The 15,763-nt window shown below is 35.4% G+C and overlaps 1 long non-coding RNA gene across 2 annotated transcripts in view; it reads left to right on the top strand.

Annotated features, from left to right (window-relative positions):
* Window positions 1-15,763, top strand: part of LOC138242222 (uncharacterized) — an 80,035-nt gene that overhangs the window by 54,363 nt on the left and 9,909 nt on the right. The window contains exons 3-4 of one of the 2 annotated variants that reach the window (XR_011191476.1): window positions 2,201-2,340; window positions 3,370-3,869. This is a non-coding gene — a long non-coding RNA (uncharacterized lncRNA). Of the gene's footprint in view, window positions 1-2,200; window positions 2,341-3,369; window positions 3,870-15,763 lie in introns of those variants that run through there. The other variant, XR_011191475.1, reaches the window with a different exon arrangement.

Here is a 15,763-nt window from a genome sequence, read left to right as displayed (position 1 = left end):
AAATGGTAGTATAAGTCAAGAATGTAGTTGATTTATCATACAACTATTGTATCCTGTAATTGTTCACATTACGTTCCACTACAATTATAGTGATATCTAAAATGCTCTCAAATCTTCTAAAATGATACAAAATAACTTTAATAATGTAATCATTAATTAATTGATTTGTTTGCTGTTACTGCTTTTCATACTTTTGTCACTAGATGTAATCAATTAATAATCTGGGAGCTATTTGTTACTACACTTCGTACAGTCTTTGTGTAACACGTTCATTGTCTTTAGAATGTCTTTTTTTATTTCCTCAGAATCCAATTACTTACATCTTTTTTTCTTAATGTTCATCATAGTGTGAGAGCTCCTTTAGGTGGGTTATTCTTTGAATGCATTCTTAGATATTTTTCAAGACACATTTTCTTAAGATTAATTTAAAGATATCTACTATCTTTGATGCTTGACTGAGGCTAAACGCTTTTATAACAACAGACTCTCGTGCTGCTCTTGTACTGTAGCTTCTGTTGAAATGTTACATGTGATAATAAGTGCATGTGTGAACCCTGACTTCCAAAAATATTTCATTAATCCAAAGGTTCACATCCCTTATGTGATTCAAGCCTCTCAGGACAAAAGGAAAATGCTCTCTCTGTCTATAATTCATTTAGATTATGGACTGTAGGTGGTATGTACTGTAAACAACAAAAAATTATAAAAACAGAGGCATGCAGTAAAAAATAAGGGAAGTTTCAGGTGTTCTCACTTAAAACACAAGTTAACAGACTAAAATAGATATGCAGTACAGAATAAATAATCCGTCTAACGAAAGTTTAGTATTTAAAAGGCACTGATGTCTTTTAAGACAGCCTCTATTGGGAACTTGACATATTTCTTTTGACACAAATCCATTTTACATTCTAAAATATGTAACTAAATGAAATCCAGATATTATTAGATAAAACTCCTGCTCCTGAGGATAAATACATCAGGGAAATCTGAACACAATACCAGAGGACAGAAATGGTATAAGGTTATAATAGGAACCAGATGGAAAACTCCATGCAGTGGAGTTGGTTTGGTTACTTTTCAACCAAAGTAAAAGGAAACTTCATTCATCTCATGTTCAACTCATCTGTCTTATCACAAGGCAACAGGGGGAAGTACTCCCATGACTCCTCCAATCCCTTCATTTTATTCAAAAACAGGGAAAGTAACCCCTGTTCTTTAAAATCCCCTCATTCCCAGGGTTCATGATAGGATCCCATTACGAAGCTTCAATGCTTACTTTATAAGCTAATATTTTGGAAAACATTAATGAAAACAGAATGTACAACATAACTAATATTCTTCCATCTTACAGCAACTAATATTCCTCCAGACAAATTATGTGTTTATTAATACAACATTTTTGTTTTTCATATCCTATTATATACATAAACATACTTCCCAAATTTGGATATTTTCTTCTATCAGTCAAATCAACACACTACCACATGAAAAAGCTAAAATGATTAAATTTCATACTATTATAACATAACAAACACATACAGTATGCCCGCAGAACCCTGTCATTTAAATCTCCTTCAGGAAAAACCTCAAGTGGCTGACTCCACCGCATTTTAATTTGACAGGCCCATTCTGAGATTGTGTTTACTGAACATACTTTGCAGACAAAGACATGTCTTCAGAGAGTGGAAGCCATGAGTAAACAAGCCATTTTCCCCAACAGAAAAGCCATTGATGCCAAAGCCATTGACAGGAATACAAAGTGGTGTAATTAAAAAAAGAAGAAGAACAAAAGCAAATCGTTTCCCTTTCGAAAAAGACCTCAGTCACAGTTTAAGAAGCGACCTGTTGTCAGTAGAGGCATGACCCGTTACCGGCCTGTCCCCACACACACCTAGCCTCTCCTCAGGTGACAGAAAGAAGTCCCTTGTTCGCGTTAGGGGGATGCACTGTTCTCATGGCATCAGGAGCAGTGGGCCCTAGCGACTTGAAGTACATCATTACCCATCTTTACCCTCAGGTGTTTTACCACAGACCAGGTATCATTTTCACAAGGAGCTCACCAATCCGTGGAGAATTTCTCAATTAATTACCCTGGCTCGCGTGCCTAAGAGGCTGAAAAGGGCCTTTTTTTTATTATCGCGGTGTGGTAATTATTTCGTTTGGCCTGGGAAACCAAAGGGTATTACTTTTTTCATTACAGCTCTGGACAGAATGGACTGAACTGACCGGGAGTTCTCAAGCTGTGGTGTTGAGTGCCCAGCTGAAGTCTGCTCGGATGTTACCTCTGACCCCAGGGCTTTCCTCCTCCTGGTTCCGCCGAAGAACCATGAAGCCTCCTTTGTAAGTGCGAGACCATCAATCTATCAGTCTGAGCCTCCAGGTCTTTTCAGTATACGTTCACTATACTTTGCCACATACACCGAGCCACTGATAACCAACATTTAAAACAACTGGCTCGTCGGGGACTTTGGGACTGGGACTTTTTAATGAAAAAAAAGAGCTGTACACTAAGACAGCAGAGTAAGGGCTCCCAACTATTTAAATCTGCTAAAATCAAACATAATTGGATAAAGCTTAGAAAAGGCAATAACACTAATCATCCTGTAGCATTGAAAACATTACACATGTGAAAGAAACTCATCTGTTGTAAAACCTCAACACAGGATTTTTGTTCCTAAATGCTAATTTCCAAAAATTGAGTTTAATGCTGAATTAAGCTAAGAGTGCTGTTTATTTATTTTCCTGGTCAGAGCACAAGGGATTTTGAAAATGGATTCCATATCATGGTTTGGCCATTCTGTTATTTCCTGCAAAGTCACTTTCATGGTATGAAAGGATACTAGTAGGATCAATTAAAACCTCTGTGCATTGATTCTTGTCTGCCTGGCCTGTGTACAGCTTCTGCAGCGCCTTAGGTGTGATTATGTTGCTTACCTGAGGTTTTATTTTGGTATTGCTGTGCTTGTATCCAGTTTCAATTTGATGTCTATTCTCATAAAATAATGTTCATGATTTCTTAATTCAAGTGAAATAATCCACTCTGCATGCTGCATTCATTTGTGCTATAGCAAAAAGATTATTTTGAATTTGAATCAGGCCCCTCTGTGTGAAAGTGGCAAAAAAGGTAAAATAATTAAGCTCATTGCGAGACACATTGGCAGCCTGTTGCTAAAGTGGGACTTTAAGCTCTTACAGTAGCTGTCAAGATTTTTTTTAGATGAAAACAAAAAAAACGTGTAGTGGCCTTTTAATTCGTGGTCAAGATGCAAGAATGAATATAACAGACTTTGAAAAAGGAAACCTCTGAAATTTAAAATCTGGAAATAATTGCCTGTGTCACTACTGAGAACTGTCTAAATCCCTTGACAGGATTTTCTTTTCAGCCTTGGCATTTTGTTCGGTAGCAAACAAACTAGTCCAAGATGTCCAGCTATGAAGTCATTCAACTCCTGAAGGCTCAAACAACCCCAGCTGCTCTGGAGACAGAAACCAACCCTTTTCGTCCTGCATATGTCTCAGCTTTTATTGTTGAGAACGTGTATTCCTACCCCGTTGTTTCCATGGGAACACCTGTTGGAAGACCCTTACAAAATAAGATGTATTTAAATGGTAATATATCTTAAACGATGCTTTAAACCCCACTTTTTTCTGTCATGACAAATTTAAGTATGGCTCATTGCATGGTAAAGACGACACAGTTGGACTGGGTTGTATGGTCTAAAAAGATTAAAGAATCAAATCAAATCTTAATCTTAAAAAGTAAAAAGCAACAATAATGAACCAAGGAGGTGGAAAGGGGCTCCGGTCTGAAATCTGAAATACTCTGCAATTTTGAACATTTTTCCAGTTTTATACAACTTCTATTCAACTATTAAACTTCACTAAACCTAATGTGTTATGAATGTATATTATGCAATGTATTAAGTATTTTGTATTTTAAACCAGCTGCAGATAAGGTAATTTGCATTTTTCTGAGTAATTCTGGCGTGCTCAAACTGTTGTAAACTGACGATAACAAAATAAATTAAGTACACTGAGTAGTTTAATCAAATTAATTATATATATATATTTCCACAATTGCAAAGAACAGCCCCTATATACTAGAGAGTTCATGCTTTAAAGCTAAATCAATGGCAGATCCTGTATACAGTATATCGTTCAGTCTACGGACATTGCTGATCGACATTAACATTGTTTTGCCGGTGACTCATCAAAAGAGATGACATTATGCAAAGTAGAAGCATGTAAACTGGTCTTGAGTTCCTTAAATCTGAACAAATTCACATATTGTAACTTAACCAAGGGCTTATAAGCAAACAGCATCAGGTTTATTTTAAAATTAATAATCTGATTGAATACATGTGGTAGATTTCTTCACAAAAACAATTTTAATGCATGTACAGGTTATTTAAAATGATAGAACTCCCCATTTTTAACTATAGATTTAACTATAGAACACATTACGGCTAAAGAATCCCCTAAAATATCCCCTCAGAGAAATCGATGAAGTAAAAATAAAGTAAGATCATGGCTCATAGTGCACTTTTACTTACAGTACCTAAACTAATTATTTAAAAAATCCGTGACTCTGTTTGAACTGAATTCTTATGTTCAATATAAATTGGATAAACGTGAAATTCCTTTCAGTCAGCTCAGTTCATGTATCCACATTTGACTGGGCTTGAGTTCATGTCACTGATGAAAACATAGCTGGTTTCTAAAGCCTATTGCTTGTATTGCTTTTTTACATTTAAGCATGTAAATTATATGACATACTTATCTAATACATTTATCCATAATTTTGCCAAATCAGGAGTTACAGACCACAAGCACATTGAACAAAAATATTAACAGAGCTGTTGTGAACTATTGTTTAAGTCATGTTTTTTTTTGTATAAATGCCTACAAAACCAGATTTTTCTCTTAACATACAGGAAGTTAAACCTAATAATTGCAGAAACACTCTTTGCTAGATTTACAGCAGATCTACGATTCTGCAAAATTAAGATATCGGTATTTAATACACTACATTCCCTTGAAAAACAGAATCAAGGAAAATTTTATTAGGAGAAAATATGCAGAGCATTTTGATTTGAATTAGTCTATGAACTATGTTTTAAATAAAGCCTGTCACAGTTTTAGCGCCTGTGTATTATATGTAAATCTGTTTAAGTCAAGCTGTTTAGAAGACAGGCAGACTAATTTAGACTCATATTAATATTTCCATCTCTTGGAAGCATTCCTGATTCGCCTGCTGCTTGAAGCTATCTAGTTACCCTTTAAATTATTTTAAAAATTACTAGAAAGACAGTAGTACAAGACAGAGCATAGTGATAAATGCATAGACATCAAGACAAGCCATTCTGTGCAGCAACTGTCAGTCCATCAATCTTAATTTGCTATAGCACTCTTCACAACAGTTTGCTCCGGAGCACTCTACAGAATTATACAGCTGTTGACAATCTTGTACAGCAACAGGAGACTATGTGGGCACAGAGAAGAGGCAAACAAAAACTCCCAGTGGGAGAAAACAAACCACTAGGGGTCTTGAGTCCAGAAGTGGCACTTCTTCCCCTCCAGGCAGGGAATTTGCGGTACATTAATTATGAGAAATTATAGACAATCTCTGCAACGTCAGGGGTTGGGATCCTGCTGTTATGAGTCGATCCTGTCACCAGGGTTAAAGGGAGACATAGTCTTCTTCTGATTTTTGGCTTTGGTCTCTGCTCAAAGGAAAAACGTGTTGATGTTTCTATATGCATGACATGTGTCTCAATTATTTGTTAAGTTGCTCAAAAACACTTCTAACCTTTTGTACTGCAATACACAAACAATGACTGTTACGTGATTTATAAAGTATATTATGGATGTACATTCTAGTCCATTTAAAGTCTGTTCCCAGTATATGTTCTGTAAAATTGATTTTGCAGTAGATTTGCATGCCTTGTGTGCTCCTGCAACATTTTCAGTATAAGGTCACAGGTGAAAATGTTGGCTTCTTTACAAGTGTATGATCAGTTTTAAAAAGTTTGATTGCTTTTTAAGACAATAATCTGATTCAAATATTTTTGGAGTTCAGAGGCAATATAATTGCAGGGCATTGTAGAAGTCTTTCAGTATCATGAAGTGTGAAGCAGGTGTCTTTTCAGAAGTTATTTGCAAGTCCTAAATCATCGTATGCTAAGGAATGTTAGAGTAAAGACAATCAAAGTATGATGTTTTCGATGTCTGTGTAAGATTATTTTTCTTTTCTATAAAGTTTTTTTTTATTTAAGGCTGGCTGAACTGTTGACACCTCACAATGCATTGGATATGATGAGGCTTAAAACAAAAGAGTCTTGTTTTCAAACGTTGCTTTCTGCCACTGAACCATAAAATCGTCCATTACCCAGTAAAGCTTCGAGGGGGGTTTATGTCATTGTTGGAGCTTCCTTTTCTTTTGTAATCCACTTTTTGTTAAGGGGGCTAGAGACACACAAAGAGTGGAAAATAACCCAATCCCACTGCATTTATGCTTCTCTTTATAACACAGGCTCAAAGCCAGCCTAAGCTCTAACCCTGGTGGTCATCCTAAAGCAAAAGCTTCCCTGAAAGCAACATTCCTGAAGCAGAGAAAAGTTTTGCTGCTTTACTATAAGATTCCAAAGTCCGAGTCAGAACAACTGTGTCACACAAACATCTTGAACAACTGAAAACATTTTATGTAAACCTAGGTGGGGCCTTTTATGTAAAAAAAAAAACAGGATGAGGCAGTGCAGGCATTGTTTTATTTCCGTTTAAAAAAAAAACGTGCATAGTTTTGTTCCCACAGAGCACCTGACATAGTTTAAAAGTCACCACAGTAGCTGTCTGCAGTAAGAACCTATGGCAAAATCTCACTTCCTTAAGCATTAGTTTAATTATGGTTTACTAAATATCATCAAAGTTCCAAAAGTTTTAGAAACTATAAAAAAAAATAATTGAACTCTAGATATGGATGCCAAGCAGATGCTACTCCCTTTGGATTTTGAGAGTTTTGTTGCTACAGAACAAAACCAAGAAATGTGCTTATGAAATTTTTCTTTAAAGCAGCTCTGTAAGTTCCTAATTTCAAGCTTATCTGTGCTCCTGGTCTTACACTTGATGTAATGTTAACATTTAGAATACTAGACAGGGACTGTGATTTGAAATTTGAATGGAGCATTGTGTAGGAGCAACCATACAGAGGTCCTTTTCCTGCTTTCATCTAAGACACTTTTCCTTAGACAACATTACTCAATGTGTTCAACCTACAACACTTAAATCCAACATTTCCCCAGATTCACAAGAAGCCTGATTCAATCTACTTCAGCAAAAATGTATTTGAGGCTTCTTCTCACATATTCTTTTTAAAAAGTATTTGTTGAAAAATCCAGACCATGGGCACTAGCATTCTTGTTATTCAGCCTGCGCAAATAATAATCCATAATAGACCTAGTTGTGTTGTTGTAATTTCACATCCCGAAATACTACACACTATTTTCTAAGTTGTTTTGTTTTCTGTCCTTTGTTTTCTCTTTTTATTTTTTCAATGAGAGCTCCAGGGTAATTAATCCAATTGTTTCCTGCTCCTGTATTGTGCGAAAACATTACTGTCTCTGAGTAATTGTGGCTTAAATTCCATTTATACATCTGTGAAGACTGATCTATTAATTACTTTACCTACTTATTACCCTGTTCTGTTTCCTTGGCTGTTCTGTAGCTGATGAACCACATTACCATCTCTACTTCGTCCAGGCACTACACTGATGAATACACACAGCATATTTACTGTGGATGTTTAATGCAGTTAACATGCTGGCACCTACAGAGAACAGCAACAAAACCCTCCACCTCTCATCCAGTTATTACTGCATTACAGGAAGCAGCATTTGTCTGTCCCTGATGTCATGAGTTTCCTCACCATTGAGACCAATTACTGAGCAAAAACAACATAGCATGTAATTAGAGGTGGTACAATGAGCACCTAGCAAAGAGATGCAGTAGTGTCAAATATTTATGATGCCTGCAGTAAGTAACTAAAAAACTGGTATTTTACAACAAACAGCTAATTTACACAGAAAATGGGAAAGGATGTTGAAATTACTTCATAACATTAGCATACCTGTAGTTACAAGCAAGGTATTTGGTGAATCATGTTTCGTTTGGTCTTGATTTAGTCACAGTAATTAAGGTAATTTAGAGTAGCTAATGAAAGCTTATTATTTGGAAGATACAGTACCCAGCAAGAAGCAACATAAACAAAATACGCAAACTCCTCACAGACTGGCAGACAAATGGATCCTGTATCACTGATCACCATATCACCATTCTGCCCTTGAATTCCACAAGTTGAATTTCTTTAAGATTTTACCACCTTTTTCAGCACAACCATCTTGCACATGTGTACAGTGTAAATTGTACACTGTGTAGCTGCGGTTGATGACAGAGCATAAAGAGTACAATTTCAGATCAAGCACATGTTGAGATAAAACAGTAAAGCCATTGAGAACTGTAAAAAAAAGTGTAAGAAATAAAGAAAACCAATTAAATTCCAACGAAAGGTAATTGTGCAATAATTTACTGATTTGCGAGTCATGAAGATTGCTCATAAAAGCCAATTAGAGAAATAGCTTTTTCAAAGTAACATGAAAATTAGAGTAACATAAAATTAAAAGAGGCCATCTTCATACGAACCAGAAAGTCCTAGGGGCCATCAAAGCTGCTGAACCTCACACTGCACGTAATGGTCACACTACGCACTTGGAGAAGTCTGCCAGCTTCCCTGAATTGCACGAGCAAAAAGCCACTGTCTCACCATTTCATTCCAGCTCATGACATTACAGTGATCACAAAACACGAGCAAGGCCGAATATTAAACTAGCAGCACTGACCTAACTTTAAACCTCATTTAAGGTTAACTGTCCTGTCCCTGACATCACAAATTGTTTTGCAGCATTCCCTTGGGGAGCTGTGTGATATTAGCTACAGTGCCATTGATTCACAAGGAGTATTAATTGCCCCAGGGTACCAGGCCCTTTGAACTGTACTGATGAGTGATTATTTGCTGTAAGATGTGTGTCAGCACTCTGCTGAGCCACACTCAGCCCCTATCCTACAGCAGCCTCAGGTTCCAGTGAAAGAACGTCCTGCATCTGGTTTTCATCTCTTCATGTCTGATGGATAGTCCGTGTCTTCATGCATTACTTAATAAACCATACTGGTGACCACTTTGAAATGGAGTCTAGTCTTTTATTGAACGATTTATAGTTTTTTTTAATATTATGTATCTACTACTTTGTATATAAGAACAGTACATGTATATAATTTTCTAATGTCACGACAGACATTCTGGTTTTGTGTAGGGGGGAAATTTGGTTTGGGCCTGAATTCAATGTTATATCATTTTGGACATTGTTATTCTCTGAGATGACCAGTCCATTTTCCTTTCATGGTCTCCAGAACGCAATCTTAGCTGTTAACATGTTCTTCTCGAATGATATAGCTATATACTTGGCAGAGAATATTGCTCAGACTTAAATGACTGTGTTGTTCCTAATTTTTCCATTGTTGTTGTTGTTGTGCATTTGTTTTCCAGATTTGAGATGTTTTGTCCTGGTTATGCTTCCAGGCTAGCACTTTTGCTCAGTGAACATAATATGGGTGAAATGGTTTCTTATACTAACAGATCCAATACCATAGGTTCCAGCTAAATGTTGTTATAGTTTTTAATTTAGTTTTCTGACCATATGTTATTCAGCATATATGTTTTGTTTTACAAATTAGACATTCACATGGTGAATTAAGCAGTGACATCCTTGATGAATTGAAGACAGTAAAGATTCTGTCTTGAGATCTGATGGAGCCATTGGTATTTGCGGGAGAATTAATCAGAAATGAAGAACCTACTGTCACTGACTGAGTTATTTCTCTGAGCTCATCAGACTTCGCTTCAAAGCTGTGTTGTTTGTGGGAGTCAGTAGAAAAAGTAAGGAGTGATGAAAGATGCAATTGATGCAGTTTCTTTTCTTGAGTTTCACAGTCTAGTCTAGACACAGCCTGGGCGCTTATTTCACTCCATGTAACACATTGCACTCTGGCGTTTCATCCAATGTAATGGCACATTCCCTCATATCAAGCCGACATGAGCTGACAATAATCAGGAGCCCCAAGGAATGGTTTAAACTTGTAAACTGGTAAGAAATCTATTGTTTTAGTGTTAAAAGGCAAAAATCTACTACAATAATTTTAAAAACAAAAGCAAATGAAGAAGTCTCTCACAACTAAATAAATATATACTTTTTCAGGCATATGCTGATGAAGGTAGTACTTAGCACTACAGGAGAAGTGCTAGTGATTGATGCTGAATGTACTGAACGTATAATCTTGCACCTTAGCAAAAAATGATAACTGAATTCCAGCTATTTCAGTTTATCTTGATATAAAAATATTTTCTTGTTTTTCCAGACATTTAACATCCTATGAAAAAGGACAAAAATGAAGAAAACAGGACTACTGTAGCAATTTAATCCACTAACCGAAATAACCAATATGTGAACTTCAGTATGGGAACAAGTGTTCTAGAAATGTGATCATCGACACTGTCAACTTTGTGAAAACACAGTTTTAACCCATCGTTGCACATGACTTTTGACCCACCTTTGATAATTTTTGCACAATTAAAACAGACACCCTCTGGAAGCCTTCCAGTGTTTTACTCCCAGAGACTCCAGGCCCCAGAATGAATAAGACTAGACTCAAAGACATAAAGAGGTGCTTGAAACGTTGCTAATGAGGTGCCATGTTTTCATGTACAAGACACAATGACAGGGCAACCAACCTTTGACACTCAAAAAAGGAAAGAGATCAAATGAAAACAAATAAATGCTCTCTATCCTCGTGTAATTTGTAATTCACTTTCCATTCAACATCCTTTAAAAACTAGAATTTTTTTTTTTTAACGGCATGATGAAAAACATTGTTTCCTTGACAGTTGTTTTAAAAGCTGGAAGTCTCTTTTTAAACCAATTCCAAGTACGTTTTGTAAACTTATCACACCAACCAACAAACTACCCAATGAAAGCAGGAACTCAGTTACACATCATATACGGAATTTATGTTTACTGTGTAACAGTGATAAAAGCACAGCACTAAATTCATTGTAGTATTAGATTACTGTAATTCTTCAAACCATAAAATGCTACAGCCTTTCACTTTTTTCCGGTCTTTACTGCTCAATGTATGAACCCTTAATTACTTAGATTTTCATCCGAGTTTAATAACCAGTGATAGAAAATTCTTCAGATTGTATTTTTTCTAACCCTTCTTTATTACGCTGTGCACCTGCTTGCAATGACTCAAACTAGATAGGCTGTGTAGAATACTAACAGCTTGCAATCAGATATTGTTGATGTTCCACATAGCCTGTGAAAATGATTCACAGCAGGAACTGGAATGGTTAACTTGTAAAATTCCAAAGCATAAGCTTGTGTATTTACAAAAATATTAATATTTCAGTGTAGTGGATTTGGCTCTTTATTGCAATGTTTCACAGGTCTAAGTTTGTTTGATATTTGTATGCAGAGAAATATAAATCTCAGTTGTACATAAAGATCATTAGGTTTTGTTTTCTGGCCTATTTCTTTGCTTGGTGTCACAAAGCAATCTGTCTATTTGTTGTCTTTAAATTCTCTGAAATATCATTTTCCAAACTATTTCATGACACTGTTCCTTTTTAAAAAGGTCATTTTAATGGAAATATAACTCCTGACAAATGGCCTTTTCCATTTCAATCAGCACTCTTCGTTCAAATGGTGTATCATATTCAATTTCACTGTACCATATGGTGCGACTTTCTGGTCTGGTGACCTATGATTATATTTTCCAATGATTGATAGCTTAAAATATTAATGTGTTATTCTGTGTTGTTTCCATAGATTTTTCTAGCTTTTTTCCCCAATCATTTTTGTTTACGTATGTGAATTTATACATTTATACGTAATATTCTGTCTTTCTCCATATATATAAAATTTGAATGTGCCCTTGGGAAAATGATAAGAATCTCGCATTTGTTGAGCAAGACTGTTTTTTCTGGAAACTGTTTAAAATAAATCTTGTCACCGTATGAACAAAAAGGCTTATTTCAGAAACATTACTTACTCATTATGAGGTCCTTTCAAATGGTTACAAATTTACTTCTTTGCCAATGTCAAATGAAGACTTACCTACATTTCAATGAGGATGTTAAGACATACTGATGATTAATGAAGTAATAATGGTACCACTGATATAATTTCTAGAGTACAGTTTTTATATTATCCCAAGGCAGCTCACAAATGAAAGGTCACACAAACACATTCACAAAGCAAAAACAGAAGTTTCACTAAGGATCAAATTAAACATCATAACCAGCACAGGGAATGGTGTCTGACAAATCTATGTCCTCTCATTTAAAGACAATTAAAAAATACATGTTAAGAGTTAATGCAAATTAATGTTTTTTAAAATAAATTACAACCCTACAGAATATACTTTGGAGCTGTTTTCTACAGTGAACCTGCAATAACATTATGTCCCCTGCCCTGGAGGAGTGATTTGAATCATTAGTAGCTACAAGATACGCCAATAAGGTGGAGCTTTCCCATTTACTGCTTTGTGGGGAACTAACAAAAACTTTATGACAGCTGTGGAATGTATTTCTAGTGTAATAGCATTTGCTGACAAAGTTAGAACTAGTCATATACTTGTAATTTATAGTTGCAAAAGTACTTTTTGACTACAGTGTTTTTGTATATAAGTACTTTTTCTGTTCATTCTTAGACGTGTATGACCAAATATTGCATAGTTACCAAATTGCAAACACCAAATAATTTCTGACACGAAAGAAATCAAGTGTAATTTCTTAAAAAGAAATATTCTTTTTTCTTTCCTTTGTAGATGTGTCCTTTAAAAGAGGTATGGACTAGATGTCAGCGAGCATGCTTTTCTATTTAACTGCTTGTGGAATTGAATTAATTATTTTTTGATGATTTTTGATGATTTCAAGTTTGAATTTAAATTTGAGAAGCACAACAGCAAAGTGTTTGCTTATACATCATTCATACATCATACATCATAAAGAGGAAATCTTCGCTATCCTCAGTGTCTTTTATATTGCACAATTTACATAGCTCCACTTCCACGCTCCCCAGAAGAAATCAGAAACCCTCCTGATGTAGCTGTGGGGTGTTTTCTCAGTCAGTCAATGTCTGGAACCTTAAAACTAGATGATGTGAAACCAAATATGCATTTTTGTTTAATTCTAAAGTTCTAATTTCCAGACTAGAAGTAACATTAAATTATTTTGTCCGTTTGGTTTCAGCTGTTGAAGAAAAATATAAAACAGACATCCCTGGACAATCATATACATTATCAGCCATGGCTTCTTGTTTGTCTGATCTGTATCCGTCAAGTTCTGTCTGTGCCATACCAATATCATTTTTAAAGCTGCAACACTAACTACAACAGCATGGCCTGACATCAAAGGCCTAAAACACGACTCTCGCAGATGTGAACTTCATGTTACCTGCTTCTCAGCCTTGATCGTTCACTTCCAGCACAAGACTTCCAGGTGGCCAGCGTTCACAATTGCACTGATTTCCTCGAGAAAAGAAACACTGATCCCACTCTTCCACACCACGCAATGTAGACACAAATCAAGCGCCAAGGCCCCTGAACAAAATCTGCTGCCATTTCATTGAACGATTTTATTTATAACACTTGAAATTGATGGAGTTTTTGCTGTTTAGTCACAGTCTGACTCTGTGGGAGCAGGACCAAAAGATGTATGGCTGTAACTGCCATTTCATTAAGACCTGCACTGTTATGAATAACCTTTTTAAAAGTTTCTCCCAAGGTCAGATAAGATAGTACTTTATTATATGAGGCACACTGAAAGAAGTTATTTAACGTTTGCTGAAAAGAGCACTAAAAATGTCTGTAACATTTGGTTTGTGCATAGGATTCTTCCCTTTGAAGCTTTTTTTTTCCAGGAATGTCAAAGTGTTACACATTTTTGTTCTAATTGCTTATGATATCTTGCTTCTCTCATACTTATATATTTCTTCAAGGCATATGTTTACTGTAATAACATACGAGTGCCTTCTACAGAGCTCCATTAGATTCAGTGCCACAGGCGAACACCAACCAAAACCAATAAGAGAAAGATTTATCCAACGTTTTAGATATCTGAGGCTGTGGAGGAAACTGCACAAAAACTTCCCTCTGAGTCTTCAGATTAAATGCAGACAATTAACTCCATTCATATTTGACAGAAAGATCACAGGAGAAAATATATTTTACTCCTCTATTGTATATTACTAACACCTTAAAATTCTATGGTTATGAAGGTATGAGGTATATTCTTCAGGCTAAGAAGCTTTGTTTTTAGGTTTTGATATCTTTCTGATTCCTGGTGATTGTGAAGCATTGGCATATGTCCAGAGAAGGTGATGACAGTTTTTTAATCCCCATATTTATACATATGCACCACAAAGTCCACTAGTGCTTTTGGTTTATTTTCTTTTCATGCTTAAGGGTCGTTTGCTTAAGAATTTCACACACATGACTTCCTCCAAGACACATTTGACTTGGAGCTTGTATAAAATATTTCTCCAGCAGCACATAAGACCGAGACATAAAAGGAAATGAAAGACCTTGTTTTACGATCTGAAATGCAGTCCCAATCTAGACAAATTTCGAAATGTTGAAAAATGGATTTAAAAAATATCGTTAGACAGGAAGAACAGTACAATGCATATCAGTCCTCTACGGCTTTGTCTGCCTAACTGCTGAATTTATTTAGATGACAATGTATTTTTTTTAATGAAATCTAAAATTTAAACAGTATTTAATTATTCCTTATATCATATGATTTAATGTAATTAAATCAATGTTTTTTTTATAAAAATGTATTTCTTTTCTCATAAAAATTTGTTTAATTGTCAGGTTTACAACATGTTCTCTAAATTCCTCCCTTCTGCTACAGAGGTAAAAGTGAAGTCCTTGAAAAAATCCAGAGACCAATATTTTTTGTGAATAATGGAAAAGGCTGATAAATATGCAGTCCCTGTTCGTGCAATGTCATGCTGTTCTGTTATCGATGAACAGCTGCATGTTTTAATAACTTTTTTTAAATTTCTGGTACTGCTTTTCAATTTGAAATGAACAATTTTATTGTAATGCTGTTTAAATTATCTTATTGAATGTAAAATGTGTAAAATGTAAGTATTTCAATGATTGCTGCTAATTACTAATTATCTGAGGCTGTGGAAATTTTGTAAAATTCCTCAGAACTTGTAGAAAATACCTAGGATACTTTGATAAAATAGACAAGTACAAGGCCATGAAGCATGTTTTTAGACAGTGCAAGGTCTTTTTTAATTCTTGTTCTTTGCTGAATTCTACTGAATACCTAAGGTTTAGAGATTTGGGCAAACATATTTTAACAGTAAATCCTTTTCTTTCATTATAACTTGTCAACATTGAAATAAGATTACTCTCAATAGCACTGGTGAGGTGCATAAGTCCAGCATTCACTGTCATACACTGTCACATTTAGTTAATTTCCTTAAAAAGTATATATATTTACCAGAATAAGCTCTGGCACCCTTGCAACCTGGCATTGAAAAAAACGTTTAGAAAATGAACAGATGTATACTGACATCAGCATCAAAATAGAAGTATTGTAGCAACTTCATAGACTTATCAGGGAAATGAAAAGAAAATT

Source organism: Lepisosteus oculatus, chromosome 13, assembly GCF_040954835.1.
Source record: "Lepisosteus oculatus isolate fLepOcu1 chromosome 13, fLepOcu1.hap2, whole genome shotgun sequence".
Taxonomy (NCBI): domain Eukaryota; kingdom Metazoa; phylum Chordata; class Actinopteri; order Semionotiformes; family Lepisosteidae; genus Lepisosteus; species Lepisosteus oculatus.
This window is presented reverse-complemented; position numbering and strand designations above follow the sequence as displayed.